Source organism: Ahaetulla prasina, chromosome 3 (genome assembly GCF_028640845.1).
Source record: "Ahaetulla prasina isolate Xishuangbanna chromosome 3, ASM2864084v1, whole genome shotgun sequence".
NCBI lineage: Eukaryota > Metazoa > Chordata > Lepidosauria > Squamata > Colubridae > Ahaetulla > Ahaetulla prasina.
Genome location: NC_080541.1, coordinates 5,083,506 through 5,104,567, shown reverse-complemented (window position 1 = coordinate 5,104,567; position 21,062 = coordinate 5,083,506). Strand labels below are relative to the sequence as shown.

The window sequence follows — 21,062 nt, the reverse complement described above, 5'->3', positions numbered from 1 at the left end:
CGAATTGCCGTAATAATTCATGTCTCTTGTATAGACACACCATAAACCCAATTGCAAAAATGATCAAAGGTTTAGAAACAGTAGCTTGCAGTAAATTATGCCTGAACGTCAGACGGGACTGTGTTTTCCAACAGAATAAATTTAGCAGGTCTCAAAGAAAGTTCCAGCTTCCACAACATTATGAAGGAAGTTTAGATGCGATTGCAAAAGTGCACCTGTAGAGATTCTCTGTAGAGATTCTCAGTCATCCAGGTCATGGTTGTCCCAAAAGTGCTTTTTTCAAGAGGCAACTGGACTTTCTGCTTTTTTTCTTTGAAAATGTTTCGCTTCTCATCCGAGAAGCTTCTTGTTGTGCCTCACTCCCCCCCCCCGCCGCAGCCGGGCCCCTCTCATCTCCTGCTATCTCAGCCAGAGACTGATACTGCAAAAGAATATCCTGGCATGCCTCCAGCCCCCAGCCCTGGCACCATTCCCAGACAAACCGAGCAAACAAACCTCCCTCCGAGAGCATGTGCGCCTGAAGCCAGCCACGAGCTGGGATTACCGGCAGCTGGGGATGAAATGATGCAATGGACGGATCCACGCTTCCGGAGAATGGAGAGGCGACATCAGCAAAAGGAAGGGAAGGGCAGGCCTGGATAAGTGCTGAGTCATGGAGCCACACCCCATGGCCTATATAAAGGATCTGCTTTTTGGCATTCCTTGAGTCAGGCAAAGTCTCATCTGGTTGCGGAAGTCACACCTTGGATTCCTGCCTGCCCTGAGAACTCTGACAGAACTTTGGCAAAGCTGCAGAGGCTTCGTGGCCACGCTTGATACGGACTTCCCTGACCCGGCCGTCAGAGGAGGAGTGGGACACGACACTTCTTCAGCTCTGACTGGAAGGGGAATGGAAGGATTTATACTCCTTGCAGACAACAGCTGGTCATCTGCATCCTTTTAGAGGGTCCTTGAGACCACTTGGAGGTTTATCTGTGTCCTCAGGGTCACCCGAGTGGTGCAAATGGTTCCTGTAGTTTGCATTTTTTTTCCTCTGGAAACCCATTTTTACTCCCACACCATTCCGAGGGTGTTCATCCCAAATTGTATAGCTAAAAGTCTGTAGAGATTCTCAGTCATCCAAGTCATGGTTGTCCCAAAGGTGCTTTTTCAGGAGGCAACTGGACTTCCTTGGTTTTTCTTTGAAGATGTTTCATTTCTCATCCAAGAAGTTTCTTCAGCTCTGACTGGATGGCAGGAAATGGAAGGATTTATATTCCTTGCAGACAGGTGGTCATTTGCATCCTTTTTGAGAGTTGTTGAGGGTTTAAAAATCCTTTGGACACTAGAGGGGACTAAAGATTTTAAGCAGAGGGGGGAAAAATACACCCCTGATGTCAGTTAATACTAGGACAAAATGTTAGAACTTTGGAAACGGTAAAGGAAGGCTTTGAGGAATGGAGCCAGAAGTTAATAAGTAAAATATCAACAATGTCTGTAATTGTATCTGCATCTATGGATAGGTTATGTCTAAAACGTTCGAATGAAAAAATGACATTTTGGAACAAATGTTATCTGACAAGATTGAAAATGCAGAGCTAGGAATGACAAGCCAAGAGACTGATTTAGAAATGGGAGCTTTTCAGAATGTCAAAAGGCTGTTTTTAGTTTTTATTTTATTCATTTACCTATCTTACTACAGGGTAACCCTGGGCAGCTAAAAATTAAAAGGGAAATACAAATGATAATACAAATTGTAAACCGCCCTGAGTCCTTTGGGAGAAGGGCGGTATAGAAATTAAAACAATAATAGAATAGAATAGAATAGAATAGAATAGAATAGAATAGAATAGAATAGAATAGAATAGAATAGAACTAAATAAATAAATAAATAAATAAATAAATAAATAAATAAATAAATAAATAAGAGAATGATCCGGAAGACGTGTTCTTACTGGACCTACAAGAGAGACTTGTCATAGGATAAAAACAATTAAAATCAGATTTTCTGACTCTATTTGATTGGATTGAATTAAAGATTAAGATAGTTAGAAGTAAAGGAAAGGAATATAGAGTTGGTTTATTTGATCAAAGTTTTAAAAAGACTTTTTATAAATATACCTGGCAGGACTTTCCACATTTTTATGCTGGTGGCAGAATTAAAAATGTGATAGATTTATGGATTTTCATATTGATAAGAAATAGGATATGGGATACTTAATCTTATAGGTGGCAAAGTGTTATTAAATGTGTTTGTATTTGTTCTCATGAAGTCAGGAAGTCACTATTTTTATTCGTAGTAGCTTTTCTTTTCTTTCCTTTCCTTTCCTTTTCTTTTTTTCTTGCAATTCTTCCTTTCAATTCTCTTCTCGAAGTTCTGTTTGCATTTGTTTTTTTTACTACCGTAATTAAAATTCTTCATAAAACTACACTTTTCAAAAAGCAGAACAATGTCAGAATAACTGGACCATGAGAACACAACAGAGCTGCTGTTGTTATAGTTGTAGACTTCATTAAACACCTTGAGCAAACTGGCAGAGAAGAAACAACGAAGTAGGCATACTCAGAGGTGCTTGATTGACAACTGAAATCCAAAACTGGACGGTCAAAAAACCTCTGCTGAAAGTCAACAAAGCTTTCAACGTATTATATGAGGATTTAATTAGTCCAAATATGTGTGCCAGATAGCGAAGTATTGTACAGCATCAGCACCAGGTGGGTAACCGTGTTACAAACTTAACCGCAGTAATTCATTTAACAACCGTGGCAAGAAAGGTTGTAAAATGGTGCAAAACTCACTTCACAAAGAAGCAAGAGAAATTTTGGGCTCAATTGTGGCCGTAAGTCAAGGACTACCTGTATTGGCAGGCACCAGAAGACGTCATCTAGACGCACCACCTCACAAGCCTTCCTGCTGCTGTGATCCAGGCCCAAGCAGTTAGTAGGAAACTCAGTCAATGTAAAAATAAACAAACTTTATTAGCGCAGCTGAGAATTAACTCATTCTCAGTGTAGTCCAAACTAGATTAAAGCAAATTCCTCCCAACACAAATTCCTCAGCCTTATCACCAATCTTGGTCCAATTAGGCAAACTGCCAAAGGCCTTTCTTGGCAAAAGTTCAGAAGACGCCGATACGAAACAAATGCAACAAGACAAAGCTATCAACGTTGTTTTCCAGGAAAGAGCCCAAACGCTGTTGCTGGTCTTTTAAGCCTTATGGGCGGGGCCAATCATCTCTTGGCCCTACTCCCGAGTCCTCCTCTTTGCTTGAGCTGCTCTTGCCTTCTGGAAGCTCTTCTCATGCGTGCATTAGGAGCAGGCTCCTCCTGTTCCTCTGCCTCACTACTATCAGTCTCTGGAGGCTCTGGAGTCCACACCTCACTTCCCGATGGCCCTGGCCCCACTTCTGCCTCTGATGCAGAGCCCTCATCCAGGCCTTCCCCAGCCTCCAGGACTGGCCCATGTTCTTCCTCAGCCTCATCGTTGTCTGACTCCAGCCTTCATACTGTAGTTCCTTTGTGCCATTTGCTCCATGTCTGTTCAGGATGGCGGCGAGCCCTTCCCCATATCCTCTGCAGGAATAAAAATGCAGCGCTTTGGATAACCTGGTTTTCACATTTCAGGAGACCGTCATGTTTAAAACATGGCCACCATCCACTACATAATCACAAAGGTCTTTCTGAATTAGATTGTTTTATTATTTCGAAATGTCTATTTTTCTGAAAATGTTATGGCCCCCAGGCCTGTTTCATTCAGGAGAGCCCTTTCTTTTTCTTTCTTTCCTTCTTTCCTTCTTTTCTTTCTCTTTTTTAATTCATTCTTTCTTTTCCTTCCCTCCATCTTTTTTCTTCATTCCTTCGATCTTTTTTCCGTCTTTCCCTTCCTTCCTTTTTTTCCTTCCTTCCCTCTTTCTTTTTCTTTCTTTCATTCATTTTTTCTTTTCTTTCTCTTTTTTTATTCATTCTTTCTTTTCCTTCCATCTTTTTCCTTCTTTCCTTCTTTCCTTCCTTTTTTCCTTCCTTCCTTCGATATTTTTTTCGTCTTTCCCTTCCTTCCTTTTTTCCTCCCTTCTTCCATCTTTTTTCCTTACTTCCTTCGATCTTTTTTCCATCCTTCCCTTCCTTCCTTTCCTTCCTTCCTTTTTTCTTTCCTTCCTTCCCTCTTTTTTCTTTCTTTCATTTTTCTTTTCCTTCCTTCCATCTTTTTCCTTCTTTCCTTTTTTCCTTCCTTCTTCCATCTTTTTTATCCTTTTTTCCTTCCTTCAATCTTTTTTCTTCCTTTTTCTTTCCTTCCTTCCTTTCCTTCCTTTTTCTTTCATTCCTTCCCTATCTTTCTTTTTCTTCCTTTTCCTTCCTTCCTTCCATCTTTTTCCTTCCTTCCTTCCTTTTTTCTTTCCTTCCTTCCTTCCTTTTTCTCTTTCCCTCCTTCCTTCCTTTTTGCAATGTTACAGGGCAAACAGTATGCTTTTTTTCATAATAAAGATGTATTTAAAGAGTGATTCACACACGTAGGGACTCTATTGTGTGATGTATTTTTTATTGCCTTTTCACATAACCGAACCTCAAAGCACCTCTAGGCTATTCTTGTTTTGATGAATCCATAAAAACCTTTGGAAATTGAAGCTAAACGGAAGCACAGCCTACCCATCCCTGTATTTAAAGGCACATAAACCAAATTTAAAGATTTTTTAAAAAGGGTTGTTTACGCGAATAAGGGAACCGAGATATTACGCCATAGAAATTAGATAAATAAAGAGCAATTATTTAGGAGGATATTGCAATATTCTTACCAAGGCCTTATACATTCATTAAACAAGACATACCCAATTCCTGCCACCGTTCTTCACGTTTTAGCCTCCAACCCCCTAATCATCTTTGCTGCTCTTCTCAGCACTCAACATCTTTTTACACTGTTGCAACCAAAACTAGAATGCAATATTCCAAGTGTGGCCTAACCAGGGCATAATAAAGTGGTACTAACACTTCATAATGTCCTGGTAAGACCACACCTGGCTTCCAGTTTTGGTCCCCACATTATTAAAAAAAAAAAAACATCGTATCAGAAGTTAAAAACGTGAAAAACGATGTTGAGACTTTGGGAAAAGCACAGAGAAGAGCAACCAAGATCATTAAATGCCTGGTGGCTAAAACATACGAAGAACAGTTGCAGGAATTGGGTTTGGCCTGTCTAGAGAAAAGAAGGACTAGAGGTGACATGATAGCAGGGTTCCAGTATTTGAGGGGCTGCCACAAAGAAGAGGGGGGTCAATTTATTCTCCAACACACCAGAAGGCAGAACAAGAAACAATGGATGGAAACTAATCAAGGAGAGAAGCAACCTGGAATTAAGGAGAAACTTCCTAAACAGTGAGGACAATTAACCAGGGGAACTGCTGGCCTCCAGAAGTTGTAGGTGCTCCATCACTGGAGATTTTCAAGAAGAGACTGGACAGCCATTTCTCTGAAATGGTATAAGGTCTCCTGCTTAAGCAGGGGGTTGGACTAGAAGACCTCCAAAGTCCCTTTCCATCTCTATTCCGATTTACATCAGAGCGAAGTTGTGTCTTACTCTTTTAGGATGAAGCCCACCCCCTTCCAACCCTCCAGGGAACCCTCCTCCTTATGATAGGACTCTGTCACATACTAACCCAAAGTAGCTGATGGAAGTGCCTCTCTAAGCAACGGAAGACCAGATCACTCTTTCCAATCTAGGGCCAAGGATTTCCCTCTCTTTCGCCCGGCACTTCCTGGGATCCGTTTTGTGTGGTGCAGGATGGAAATCTCCACTCCCAAGAAAGCAGAGTTGACTCACAGCAGATCGCGCATCCTCCTCCCTCACCCCCCGCCCCCCTGCAATGCAGCAAGACACAACTCGCAGAGTTTGTCGACAGGGCCTGTGTGTTTTTTAAAAAAAGCTACGATGGGGCCTTTGCGGTAGCCTTGACAAATCGGGAAGATGCATCCTTCAGCCTTTGTTTTGTTTTTTCAAAAAAAAAAATTATTATTTTATTTTAGCGAGGCTGTTAAAAAACAGAACGGAGGGCAGGGATTTTGACCCGCTGCCAACCAAGAGGAACGTTGTTGTTGTTGTTGTTTTCTGGAGTTGTCGCTCCTGTTCAAAAATTTCTGGCTGGCGGTTTCTGGAGTTTCCAACTCAACCCATCCCCGTTCCGACTCGCCAAGGAGATGGAGGGTTAAATCTTAGAGAAAGATTACCGAAAGTTACCAACCTGCGCTTCAGTTAAAAAGAAATAATAATAATAATAAAACCTTTACAAATCCAATTGATCTGAGATTACAGGGTCCGGTTCCAAGGCAGGGAAATGTAATAAAAAGAGGGGTGGGGGAGAAGAGGAAAGAAGGAAGCGAAAAGAACCATGCGCACCGTTTTATGAAATGCAACCATCGATGGCGTCAGCAAAGCTGCAATCCATTTCCAAATTTCCCTGCTGCTAAAAAAAAAAAGCGGAAGGCGTCATTGTTTGCCTTGAGGCTTAGGAGCTAAAGCTAGCTGAAGCCAAACGTTTACGCAGGTTCTCCATCATCCAGGTTGTCCAAAGGTGCTTTTATTTTCAAGAAATAACTGGACTTTCTGGTTTTTTTCTTTGAAAAAGTTTCGATTCCCCTCCAAGCAGCTTCTTCAACTCTGACTGGATGGTGGGGAACGGAAGGATTGATGCTCCTTAAAGACAGCTGGTCATTTGCATCCTTTTAGAGAGTTGTTGAGGCCACTTGGAGGTTTATCTGTGTACTCAGAGTCACCTGAGTAAGTGCTCCTGGTTCCTGTATTTTTTTCCTCTGGAAATCCATTCCTACTCCCACACCATTCCAAGCGTGTTCATCCCAAATTATATAGCTAAAACTCTGTAGAGATTCTCAGTCATCCAGGTCATGGTTGTCCCAAAGGTGCTTTTTTCAGGAGGCAACTGGACTTTCTGGTTTGTTTGTTTTTTTCTTTTAAAGACGTTTCTCTTCTCATCCGAGAAGCTTCTTCAGCTCCGACAGGATAGTGGGAGAACGGAAGGATTTATATTCCTTGCAGACAGCTGGTCATTTGCATCCTTTTAGAGGGTCGTTAAGGCCACTTGGAGGTTTGTCTGTGTCCTCAGGTCATGTGCTGTGTCAGGTTTTTCTTTGAAGAAGTTTCACTTCTCATCCGAGAAACTTCTTCAGCTCTGACTGGACGGTGAGGAATGGAAGGATTGATACTCCTTGCAGACAGCTGGTCATTTGCATTCTTTTAGAGGGTCATTGAGGCCACTTGGAGGTTTGCCTGGGTCTTCAGGGTTACCCAAGTAGTGCACATGGTTCTTGTAGTCTGCAATTTTTTCTGGAAATACGTTCCTACTCCCACACCATTCAAAGGGTGTTCATCCCTAAGTGCATGGCTAAAATTAAAATTAAAATTAGGGCCTCTGGTGGCTCAGCAGACTTTTTTTTTTTATTTGAATTTATATCCCGCCCTTCTCCGAAGACTCAGGGCAGCTTACACTATGTCAAGCAATAGTCTTCATCCATTTGTATATTATATACAAAGTCAACTTATTGTTCCCAACAATCTGGGTCCTCATTTTACCTACCTTATAAAGGATGGAAGGCTGAGTCAACCTTGGGCCTGGTGGGACTTGAACCTGCAGTAATTGCAAGCAGCTGTGTTTTAAAACAGACTGTCTTAACAGTCTGAGCCACCAGAGGCCAAAGTCTGTCTGTTATTATCACAGCTGCTTGCAATTACTGCAGGTTCAAGTCCCACCAGGCCCAAGGTTGACTCAGCCTTCCATCCTTTATAAGGTAGGTAAAATGAGGACCCAGATTGTTGGGGGCAATAAGTTGACTTTGTATATAATATACAAATAGGATGAAGACTATTGCTTAACACAATGTAAGCCGCCCTGAGTCTTCGGAGAAGGGCGGGATATAAATTCAAATTTAAAAAAAAAAGACTTGGGCGAGGGGAACACATGCTAGCAGTCTTCCAGTGTTTGAGAGGCTACCACAAAGAGGAAGGAGTCAAGCTATTTTCCAAAGCACCAGAAGGCAAGGCAAGAAACAATGGATGGAAACTAACCGAGAAGCAACCTGGAATAGAGAAGAAACTTCCTAACAATGAGGACAATTAACCAGTGGAACTGCTTGCCTCCAGAAGTTGTGGGTACTCCATTACTGGATTATTATTTTTTTTAAGAACTAATTGGGACTGCCATTTGTCTGAAATGGTCTGGGGTCTCTGGTTTGAGCAGGGGGCTGGACTAGAAGACCTCCAAGGTCCCTTCCAGCTCTACTCTGATTCCGATTCAGCTTCTTGGATGAGAAGCAAAACGTCTTCAAAGAAAAACAAAAAATCCAGTTGCCTCTCGAAAAAAACCTTTGGGACAAGTAGCCAAAGCGTTCCGCCCACCACTCGATTTCCTTACTAGATTTTTATCTCATATTTATCACTTTAGAAGGAACTAAACGTGGCGAATATACCTAATACACCTTTTTCCAATGTTATCCCGAACAACAACCCTGTGGGGTGGATTGAAGTTACAATTCAACTGATTTATTGCTCCTGCCTCTACCTGAGAATCTAATCCGCTAATAGCCACTAAATTGGTACCCAGTAAGTACAGCTATGACCTACAATCCCAATAGAGGCCAAAATTTCCATTGCTGAGTGACACATTTCTTGAGTTTGGCCCCATTTTATGGCTTAAACATAACTGTTTTAACATGTTGTTAAGTAAGTAACATGGTTGTTAAGTGAATCTGGTTCCATTTGACTTTGCTCATCAGGTCGCCGAAGCGGATCACATGACCCCGAGACACTGCCACCGTCATAAATGTGAGTCATCTGTCCAGCATCCGAATATAGATCGCATGGCCAAGGAGATGCTGTAACCGTCGTTGAATGTGAAAAGGGGTCGTAAGTCGCTTTTTTCCGTGCCGTTGTAACTTTGAAAGGGCACTAAATGAACTGTTGTAAGTCAAGGACTATCTATGTTAACGGAATTCAGGAAGGGTTGAATTTAGACCACTTGTGAGAACGTAACGATTCTAGGCTAATTCCTTTCTTAGCTCCATCTACCTCCAGCCTCTGCCACTCTGATACAAAATACGTCATGGAGGGTCACATCAGGGGTCTGTTTGACCTCAGTTACTCTCATTATAATCTCCTTCCTTCCTTTCCTTCCCTCCCTCCCTCTTTCCTTCCTTCTTCTTTTTCCTTCCCTCTTCATTCACCATTCTTCTTCCTTCCTCTTTCCTTCCTTCTTTTTCCTTCCCTCTTCATTCACCATTCTTCTTCCTTCCTTTCCTTCTTTTTCCTTCCTTCCTTCCTCCCTCCCTTCCTTCCTTCTTCCTTCCTTCCTTCTTTTTCCTTCCCTCTTCCTTCTGCATTCTTCTTCCTCTTTCCTTCTTTTTCCTTCCTCCCTCCCTCCCTCTTTCCATTTTTCCTTCCTTCTTCTTTTCCCTTCCCTCTTCATTCTCCTTCCTTCCTTCCTTCCTTCTTTTCCCTTCCCTCTTCATTCTCCATTCTTTTTCCTTCCTCTTTTTCCTTCTTTTCCCTTCCTTGCTCTCTTCCCCATCTTTCCTTCTTCTTCTTTCTTTTTTTCCTTTCTTTTCCTCCTTTCCCGTCCCTTCCTGGATGCTCAAATGCAAAAGGGGAAACTTTTCTCCTTTCGTTTTGCTTTCAGTTTGTTTCGCTAGCCCTCTGGCAGCAAAAACGGAGCCCCATTTTCGCTGGTAGAGGGCTGCAGCAGGCCCCCCTCTCTCCCCCCGCCCGAAAATGGGGCTCGGGAGGGCCGCAAGCCTCTCACCTGAGCTCCATTTTCGCTGGCAGAGGCACTGTGGGTTGGTCCTTTGCTGTTTCCAGGGTGGCCCCACGGGCCAGATCTAAGCACCCCCATGGGCCGGATTAGGCCCTGAGGGCTTCAAGTTTGACCACCCCCCCTGGTTTAGATGGAAAACCTTTCATTAGGCCTTGTTCAACAAGCCCAATTTCTGTTCATCCTTGGATCCTTTAATAAAAATGTTGCCTAGTTAACATTCTCTCGCCTCACACGGACGGCTCAATATTTAAACAATAAGGATTGATCCGCTAAGGAATTAAAACACTGCTTACACCTTCCTCCAGCAACATAAACTACCCCAAATAAAGTCATCCATCAATAGGGCAAGAGGCGGGGGGAGCGGAAGGGGTCATTGGACTGAGCAATAGAAAAAGACTGTTTCACATCCCCCATTCAGCTTGGGGGGAAAAAGAAACACGCACACCAAAAAAATAAAAAAAATTCATACACGTAAAGGTTTCATTGCTAAGTAAGAGTTAAGTGAGTTTTGCTCCAAGTTTTATGTCCTTCCTTGGCACAGTTGTTAAGCGAATCACTGCAGCTGTTGAGGTGCTAACTGTTCTGACATAGGCTCCCTTAAAAAGCAGGAAGCAGGAACTGGTCCTGGCAAAACCTCTTTTATGTACCCGACTGTGAATTAATTTCATTCACAGTCAGCGAGGTCTGTCCAAACAGTTTTTCAAAGGAAAGTTTCTCAACACATCTTATCTCGCTTGGCAAGCTGCCACGTAACTTGTTTCCAAATGCAGTACAAGGCAAAACTTGGCACAGAGTCTCTTAAGAGGCAGGAACAGAACTTTCCATGTTTGAAACTACTGAACAAATGAATTGTTTCCTGCAAAAGCCCCCTCCCTTCTTTTGTTTCCTATGGGAGGGGCCAATCATCTCTAAGCCTTACTCCCAAGTCGACCCTGCTTTCTCAGTTGTTCTTGTCTTCTGGCAGCTCTGCGCATGCGCATAATGGGTGGGTTTTTTTTAAATTTATTTACATTTATATCCCGCCCTTCTCCAAAGACTCAGGGCGGCTTACAGTGTGTAAGGAAATAGTCTCATTCTATTTGTATATTTACAAAGTCAACTTATTGCCCCCCCAACAATCTGGGTCCTCATTTTACCTACCTTATAAAGGATGGAAGGCTGAGTCAACCTTGGGCCTGGTGGGACTAGAACCTGCAGTAATTGCAGGCAGCTGTGTTTTAATAACAGGCTATCTTACAGCCTGAGCCACCACAGCCCCCCCGAGCCGGGCCCCCTGCCAGAAAGTGACTTGGAAAGTGAGGGGGAAGGGCCATTAGGACTTACCTCGGGAGCACCGGCTTCCCAGGCTCAACTCCAGGAGCCAGAGGCAGGCCAGGTGGAGGAGATAACTAGACCTCCGTCTCCTGACTCTTTCCCCTCCCAGGCCACGCCTCCAGACCCGGCTGATGGCAATCAGGCCTGGCTGGACCCTAGGTTTCGTAGGCAGGAGAGGCGGGAACAACAGAAGCAGGGGTGGGACAGGCCTAGGAAGTGCTGAGTCATGGAGCCACACCCCACAGGATATAAAAGCAGCAAGGGCTGCTGTACCCCTTCGTGGCAAGCAAATCAACTGCTTAACTAGAGCTGAAGTACTGTTTATTCCTGGTTGACTCATCGGCATCAAGAGAGATAACAGAGACACTTGGCAGATGCTCGCTCGTTTGCTGCCAGAAGCTGATAGTTGCCGGCTAATTAAGTCATCGCTCGGACTGAGGCGAGGGGGACAGAACACTGGGTACAGGCTCCAGCTGTTCCTCTGCCTCACTGCTCTCTAGCTTCCTCTCTGCCTCCGATGCAGAGCCCTCATCCGAGCTTTCCCCAGGACTGGCCCATGTTCCTCCCCAACCTCCTCACTATCTGTCTCTGCTGCCAGCTCCTCTGGCCGCCGGCGGGCTACAACACTAACACAGTTGCTAAGTGAATCTTCCCCCTTGACTTTGCTTCTCAGAAGGTCACAAAAGAGGACCCACGTGACCCACCTCCCTGGGACACTGCGACCGTCATAAATATGAGTCAGATGCCAAGCCGTCTGAATGTTGTCCACGTGACCATGGGATTGTGGCAACCGTCATTGAGTGTGAAAAATTCCATGGCTGGCTTCCAACAAGCAGTCAGTGAAGAAGCTGACCCCAAAACTGCAAGACAGTCACATATACCATCTCAATCTACGAGACCGCCTGCTGCTACCAATAGCCTCCCATCGACCCGTGCGCTCCCGTAGAGAGGGTCTCCTCAGGGTGCCATCGGTCAAACAGTGTAGACTGGCGACCCCCAGGGGGAGAGCCTTCTCTGTGGGGGCTCCTGCCCTCTGGAATGAGCTGCCTCTGGGGTTACGTCAACTTCCTGACCTCCGGACCTTCCGCCATGAGCTAAAGACCTTTCTATTTCATCGTGCAGGGCTGGCTTAATGAAGTTTTTATTGGAGTTTCATTATAGTCTTATATTCCTCCAGCCTTTAATTTAAGTAGTTTTTAAATGTTTTTTTAACTTTTCTGAGTTGTGCTTTTACCCTGGCTGTAAACCGCCCTGAGTCTTTCGGGAGAAGGGCGGTATATAAGTTAATTAATCAATTAAATAAATAAATAAATAAATAATAATAATCAATTAATCGGAATAGAGTAGAAAGGGACCTTGGAGGTCTTCTAGTCCAACCCCTTGCTTAAGCAGGAGACCTTATACCATTTCAGAGAAATGGCTGCCCAACCTCCTCTTCAAATCCTCCAATGATGGAGCACCCATAACTTCTGGTGGCCAGCTGTTCCACTGGTTAATTTTTCTCACAGTTAGGAAGTTTCTCCTTAATTCCGGGTTGCTTCTCTCCTTGATTAGTTTCCATCCATTGTTTCTTGTTTTGCCTTCTGGTGCTTTGGAAAATAGGTTGACCCAAGATTCTTTGTGGCAGCCCCTCAAATACTGGAATATTACTTTCATGTCACCCCTAATTCTTCTTTCCTTTCGACTACCCAGGCCCAAACCCTGCAGCGGTTCTTCATATGATTTAGTCTTAAGGCCTTTAATCGTCTTAGTTGCTCTTCTCTATACTTCTTCCAAAGTCTCAACACCTTTTTTTGTAATGCCGCGAGCAAACCTGGTTGTAGTATTCCAGCTGTGGTATTACTAAGGTTGTATCAAGCATGTCACGTGGTTTAACAACTGTGGCTGAATCGCTTAACAACCATGGTGGAAGTGAGGTCATAAATCCAATGTCTCAATCAATCAATCATCTACCTATAAGATGATTAACGGCCTTAAGACTAAATCATATGAAGAACGGTTGCAGGATTTGGGCCTGGCTAGTCTAAAGAAAAGAAGAATTAGGGGTGACATGAAAGCAGTATTCCAGTATTTAGGGGGCTGCCACAAAGAAGAAGGGGTCAACTTATTTTCCAAAGCACCAGGAGGCAAAAAAAGAAACAATGGATGGAAACTAATCAAGGAGAGAAGGAAGCTGGAATGAAGAAGAAACTTCCTAATAGTGAGAACAATTAACCAGTGGAACAACTTGCCTCCAGAAATTGTGGGTGCTTCATCACCGGAGGTTTTTAAGAAGAGACTCGGACAGTTATGGCTTACCTTTTTGCCGTCGCGTGCCAAAAGCGGGGGGGGCGTCCGAGAGGGTTGCGTGCCCGTGTGCCCACAACTGTGATTCAACGCACCGTGACCCACACACATGCGCGCATGACCTCCCCCCTGCTTTTGGCACGGTGGGCCCGGTAGACCTGTTTTTCACCCTCCCCAGGTTCCAGAGACTTTCTTGGAGCCTGGGGAGGGCAAAAACGGCCTTTCCCCCCACCCCGAGGCCAGAAACGGCCTGTTTCCTGACTTCCAGTGGGCCCACAAGGCCTGAAAGTCAACTGGGCGGAGTGCACATGCATGCTGCAACTTAGCTAGGGCAACGCTCGCGTGCCAACTTTGGCACACATGCCATAGGTTCGCCATCACGGGATTAGACGGTCACATAGGGTCTCCTGCCAGAGCAGGGGGCTAGACTAGAAGACTTTGAAAGTCCCTACCAACTCTGTTCTGTTCCATATTCTATCCTATTCCTATTCTTATTCTTATTCTAATCCTGGCCACCACTCTGCTAAAGCTTTTCTATGATGCTGTTTGCATCCATCACCCACCTTGTTCTACAGCTCCGTCCAAAAAGCAAATTAAAGCTGGCCATCTTCCAGTCTGAGATTTTAGAATAGAATAGAATTCTTTATTGGCCAAGTGTGATTGGACACACAAGGAATTTGTCTTGGTGCATATGCTCTCAGTGTACAGACCAGACCAGACCAGACCAGACCAGACCAGACCAGACCAGACCAGACCAGACCAGACCAGAATAGAATAGAATAGAATAGAATAGAATAGAATAGAATAGAATCCTTTATTGGCCAAGGAATGATTGGACACACAAGGAATTTGTCTTGGTGCATATCCTCTCAATGTATAGAATAGAATAGAATAGAATAGAATAGAATAGAATAGAATAGAATAGAATAGAATAGAATAGAATAGAATAGAATAGAATCCTTTATTGGCCAAGGAATGATTGGACACACAAGGAATTTGTCTTGGTGCATATGCTCTCAATGTATAGAATAGAATAGAATAGAATAGAATAGAATAGAATAGAATAGAATAGAATAGAATAGAATAGAATAGAATAGAATTTTTTATTGGCCAAGTGTGATTGGACACACAAGGAATTTGTCTTGGTGCATATGCTCTCAGTGTACAGAATAGAATAGAATAGAATAGAATAGAATAGAATAGAATAGAATAGAATAGAATAGAATAGAATAGAATAGAATAGAATAGAATAGAATAGAATAGAATTTTTATTGGCCAAGTGTGATTGGACATACAAGGAATTTGTCTTGGTGCATATGCTCTCAGTGTACATAAAAGAAAAGATACCTTCATCAAGGTACAACATTTACAACACTTAATGATAGTCATAGGGTACAAATAAGCAATCAGGAACAATCAATATCAATATAAATCATAAGGATTACCAGCAACAAGTTACAGTCATGCAGTCATAAGTGGAAAGAGATTGGTGATGGGAACGATGAGAAGATTAATAGTAGTGCAGATTTAGTAAATAGTTTAACAGTGTTGAGGGAATTATTTGTTTAGCAAGTAATTTAGCCCCCGGTGCGCGCATGCAGAGCTCTTAGCAAGCCCTGCCAATACAGATAGTCCTCGACGTACGACCGCAAGGGAGCCCAAAATTTCTGTTCTTAAGCGAGACATTTGCAAAGAGAGTTTGGGCCCATTTCTACGATCTTTCCTGCCACGGTTGTTAAGCAAACCCACCACGGCTGCTAAGTTACGAACATGGTGGTTAAGTTGAGCCTGGCTACCCCGTTTCTCATAAGACGGTCGCAAAAGGGGATCATGTGAAACGGAGACCGTCATAAATACGAGACAGTTGCCAAGCCCCTGAATTTCGATCATGTCAACATGGAAATACTGCAAAGATCGCGAGAAACGGTCATCAGTCACGTTTTTCAGTGCCGTTGTTAACATTGAACAGTCACTAAATGTAACGTTGTAATTCGAGGACTAGAGGGACAGGTAAATCCTCAACTTACGATCACAACTAAGCCCGAAGTTTATGTCGCTAAGTGACAAATTTGTTAAGTGAGCCTGGCCCCATTTGATGACTTTTTGTGCCTCGTTGGTTAAGCGAATCCCTGTGGTTGTTCAATGAGCGACGCGGTTGTTCAGTGAATCCGGGTTCCCCATTGACTTTTGTTGTGTCTTGCCCACTCTCACCGCAGCCAGGGTCTTCTTATCTGCTTCCGAACGCTGAGGAATGTCCTAGTATGCCTCCCGGCCCCAGCCCTGGCTCCATGCCCAGACAGGCTGAGGAGGAGGGAGCACCTCCCGGCCCCAGCCCTGGCTCCATGCCCAGGCAAACAGAGCAACTAGACCCCTCCCCCTCAGCATGTGAGCCTGAGGGAGGTCAATTACCAACAGCTGCCGACTGGAGTGATCCTCGCTTCAGAAGAATTGATAGGCGGCGGCGGCAGAAGGAAGGGAGGGGCAGGCCTGGATAAGTGCTGAGTCATGGAGCCACACCCCATGGCCTATATAAAGGACCTGCTTTCTGGCAGTCTCTGAGTCAGGCAAAGTCTAAACATATCTTGCTGAAGTCACTTTCTGGTCTCCTGCCTGCCCTGAGGACTTTGCTAGGACTTTGGCAGAGCTGCGGAGGCATGCCTGATTCGGATTTCCCTGACCCGGCCGTCAGAGGAGGAGTGGGACACGACAACTTTGCTCATCAGACGGTCACAAAAAGGGATCGCCTGACCCCGGGATGCAGCAACCGTCATAAGTGTGAGCCAGCTGCCGACCGTCTGAATTCCTATAATGTGAACATGGGAATGCAAAGAAGATCGTAGCGGTGAAAAACGGTCCTAAATTACCTTCTTTCGGTGCTGTTGTAACTTTGGAAAAGTCACTAAGCAACATGTTGTAAGTCGAGGACTCATACATTTTTGTATCTGGTGAAAAGAAAACTCGGTGGCTTCTTGGAAGTCCAACGTGGATGTTTGTTAGTATAAAAATAGGAGCATGAGAAATCACCCACCGGAGCAGAGTAAAGTTACTCCATGTGATTTATTTATTACTCTGCCAACAGCATGACAAGCCGGCTCCTAGCACAGACGCCAGGATGAAGATAATAAAGATAATAATTTACTGAGAACAGCTTAATCCTGTGACATCACAGGTAGTCCTTGCCTTGTAACAGCTCATTTACTGATTGTTACATATATAGCACTTATATACATAAAGAGTTTAGGAAGTGGGGTTTGCTCTCTGCATATATACAAGTAGCTTGCCCTGCCTGCCATCAACAGACACAAAGAGAGAAACAATATCTACATACCATTCAAAAGAGATCATCCAAAAGCTAAAAAGGAAACCAACAGACCAAAACACCTCCTTGTGAGCAATCAACAGCCAGATAAACGGAGATTAACACTCAGCTTAACCCTAGACTAACAATCAAGTAGTAAACAATAGTCATGGCACTACATAAACATAGAGAAAATTCCACTCCCTTCTAGCACTGATGATATTACCTAGTTGGGTAATGAAATATCTGCAAGAAAACAATGGAGCTCGGAGAGCTTCAAGGAACACCCCACCCCCCTCCTCCTCCTCCTGTGGAGTGGAATAGAATAAAATAAAATAGAATGCAGAATAGAATAGGAATAGGAATAGAATAGAATATAGAATAGAATAGGAAGAGTCGAGTCGAGTCGAACAGAACAGAACAGAACAGAACAGAACAGAACAGAATAGAATAGAATGCAGGATAGGATAGGATAGGATAGGATAGGATAGGATAGGATAGGATAGGATAGGATAGGATAGGATAGGATAGGATAGGATGCAGAATGGAATGGAATGGAATACGGAATGGAATACAAAATAGAATACAGAATAGAATAGAATAGAATAGAATAGAATAGAATAGAATAGAATAGAATAGAATAGAATAGAATAGAATAAGAAATAGAAGATATAGAATAGACTAGAATAGAATAGAATAGAATAGAATTTAGAGTAGAGTGTAGAGTGTAGGTAGGGTAGGGTAGGGTAAGGGAAGGAAGGGAAGGGAAGAGAATGTAGAGTAGAGGGTAGAGGGGAAGGGAGGGGAGGGGAGGAGAGGAATGGAATGGAATGGAATGGAATGGAATGGAATAGAATAGAATAGAATAGAATAGAATAGAATAGAATAGAATAGAATAGAATAGAATAGAATAGAATAGAATAGAATAGAATAGAATAGGTTTAATGGCCAAGGGTGGTTGGACACACAAGGAATCTGTCTCCCGTGCATAAGCTCTCAGTGTGCATACAAGCAATGATCATGACCATAAAATACATTCATCATAAATCATAGCATACAACACTCAGTGATAGCCATAGGATATTAAATAAGCAATCAACATAAATTATACTAGGACACTAAATAAAACCATACAAATACTAAGATACAAGCAACATAGTTATAGTCCTAAGAAGATAGGGAGACAGGTAATGGGAAAGACGAGAAGGATAATAGCAATATAGCCTTACTAGATAGTTTGACAGTGTTGTGGGAAGGAGTTGTTTAGCAGAGTGATGGCATGGGGGGGAAAACACTGGATATTTTTTTTTCAATTGCAAAAGGCAGCTTTGCTTGGAGCTGTTTACATCCTTTAATATCTTTAATATCATCATCATCATCATCTAACAACCTCAAACACCCACATCTGCCTCTCCCGGGTCCTTGAGAAAAATTCGATAGGCGGACAAAACTTGTCAAATCCAGTCTTAACATCTGCCTGACTCTGCGACAAGCCATCATATAAGACAGGCGGTCTCGACTAACGACCACAACTGAGCCCAAAACTTCGGCTGCTAAGTGAGACAGTGCTTAAGTGCCTTTTGCCCCATTTTACGACGTGCCTTGCCACAGCTGTTAAGTGAATCAGTGCAGTTGATAGGTTGAGTGAATCTGGCCTCCCCTTTGACTTTGCTCCGCAGGAGGTCGCAAAAGGAGGATCCCCTGCGACCGTCATAAATACGAGTCAGCGGCCAAGGGTCTGACTTTTGATCACGGGACTCCGGGAACGGTCGTTAAGCGTGAAAAAAAGGTCGTAAGTCCCCTTTTTTTTCTTCCCAGCGCCGTTTTGTCTCTTCGAACCATCCCTTAAAACGAACGGTTGTAAACTCTAGGACGGCCTGCGTACCCCCGTTCTTCTAGGAGGAAGGGGCACTCTGCCCATGGTCAGAGGCCCTCCTTCCAGGGCATTCAGAGACACCCATCCGCTCTTTTGGGGGGGGGGAAAAGGAGACAGGCCAAGAAGGCCCCAATATAAGCCCAAATCAGGGATTTTAAGTCTGCAAAAAAAAACAACCCAGCGATCCTCCAAAGATGCGCGAAGAGCAACGCAGGTCCCAGCATCCTCAATTCAATCTTGTTACTATGACACAAAGCTCCCCCCCCCCTACAAAAAAAAAAAAAGAAAGAAAGGTGGGAGAGGAGGCCTTTGTGTTCCTCTGGTGTCCCTCCAAGGCGTATTCCCCCCATCCCCCCAATTCCCATCCAACTAATCCGACAAATGCGAGTTGCAATCCTGGGTGCCCGCGGGCGCCCGGTTGCAAATGGCTGGGCGAGGTTTCCAGCCCTAGGCACGCCCCAAAGACGACTCCCGGGAACTTTCCAATCTCGCCCACCTTGCAACCCCCCCATTTTATGACTTTCTCCCCACGCAAACACCATCCTCCAGAAGCGCTGCGCAACGAGGCAAGCGGGAGAGGATGGCCCTGCGCAAGGGGCGCATCTGCGCGCGCAGCTTCTCACCTGCAACACTTCGCCGCCGCCGCCTTGCCCGGGTTGAAAGCGAGCTCTCACTGCGCCTGCGCGGGCTTGAGCGCCGCTCTTCTCCTCCTTCCCACTCTCGCCGCGGGCGAACGTTCCGAGGAGCCGCCCGGCTCCGCCCCTTCTGGGCCGCGCGCTCTCTCATTGGCCGTAGTTCGCAGCCTCGCTGGAAGCGGAGGGCCAGGCGGCCGGCGGAACTCCCGAGACCGGCATGCCTCTGGTGGAAGGGAGAGGAGGGAGTGGGGGGGGGGAGAAGGAGCGCGCCGCCACGCCCAGCGCCGTCCTGATTGGCTTCCCTTCGGGATTGACCCAGCAGGGATTCTCATTCATAAAATTTTAGAAAGGGGCTTTTAAAAATCTCAATTGGGGCCTTTTAAGACGTTCGGGGTCGATCTCCAGAGGGAGGGGATCGCCCCGTGCACGATCGGGGATCGTTTTATCCTCGAAGTAATCACGAAAAAGCTGCTGAGTTTTTATTTATCCAATCTTTTTTTTTTTTAATTTTAATTTTTTTTTTATCCGATCTTGATTGCAGAAAATATGACTTCAGTAACAGAGTTGTTAATGCCTGGAATGCACTACCTGACTCTGTGGTCTCTTCCCAAAATCCCCAAAGCTTTAACCAAAAACTCTCTACTATTGACCTCACCCCATTCCTAAGAGGTCTGTAAGGGGCGTGCATAAGAGCACCAGCGTGCCTACCGTTCCTGTCCTAATGTTCCCTTTGATTGTATCCATATAGTTATTGTATTTGATTGTATTTCATATAGTTATTACATACTTATGATTATATTTATGCTTATATATCGTATAGTTATTTCATGCTTATGCTTATATATACTGTTGTGACAAATAAAATAAATAAAATAAAATATTTCCTCAAGATTTTTACTATTTCATGGTCATCTCCCACTTCCATCCCTCGATTTGACTATTTTACAATATTGCGTTTTATTTAGATTACAATGTTGCATTACATGATAGGATACTTTATATTATATGCATACGCGTGGTACTTTCTCTGTTACAATGTTGCATTATATTGCTATATATGTTTGTGTGTGTGTGCGCGCACACACTCACAAATTAGAATAGAATAGAATAGAATAGAATAGAATAGAATAGAATAGAATAGAATAGAATAGAATAGAATTTCTTATTGGCCAAGTGTGATTGGACACACAAGGAATTTGTCTTGGTGCATATGCTCTCAGTGTATATAAAAGAAATAGAATAGAATAGAATAGAATAGAATAGAATAGAATAGAATAGAATAGAATAGAATAGAATAGAATAGAATAGAATTTCTTATAGGCCAAGTGTGATTGGACACACAAGGAATTTGTCTTGGTGCAGATGCTCTCAGTGTACAGAATGGAATGGAATGGAATGGAATGGAATGGAATGGAATGGAATGGAATAGAATAGAATAGAATTTTTTTATTGGCCAAGTGTGATTGGACACACAAGGAACTTGTCTTGGTGCATAGGCTCCAGTGTACAGAATGGAATGGAATGGAATGGAATGGAATGGAATTTTTTATTGGCCAAGTGTGATTAGACACAAGGAATTTGTCTTGCTGCATATGCTCTCAATGTACATAAAAGAAAAGATACGTTCATCAAGAATCATAAGGTACAACACTTAATGATAGTTATAGGGTACAAATTAGCAATCAGGAAACAATAATACAAATCATAAGGATACAAGCAACAAAGTTACAGTCATACACTCATAAGTGGAAGGAGATGGGTGGTGGGAACGATGAGAAGATTAATAGTAGTGCAGATTTAGTAAATAGTTTGACAGTGTTGAGGGAATTATTTGTTTAGCAGAGTAGAATAGAATTTTTATTGAA

At 43.7% G+C, this 21,062-nt stretch overlaps 1 protein-coding gene across 1 annotated transcript in view; it reads right to left on the bottom strand.

Annotated features, from left to right (window-relative positions):
- TSNARE1 (t-SNARE domain containing 1) overlaps positions 1–19,297 on the bottom strand; it is a 355,693-nt gene extending 336,396 nt beyond the window's left edge. Inside the window, exon 1 of the mRNA XM_058177145.1 lies at positions 19,186–19,297. The gene's annotated coding sequence lies outside the window, so the exon portion shown is untranslated. The remainder of the gene's footprint in view (positions 1–19,185) is intronic.
- Between the last annotated feature and the right edge of the window lie 1,765 nt (positions 19,298–21,062).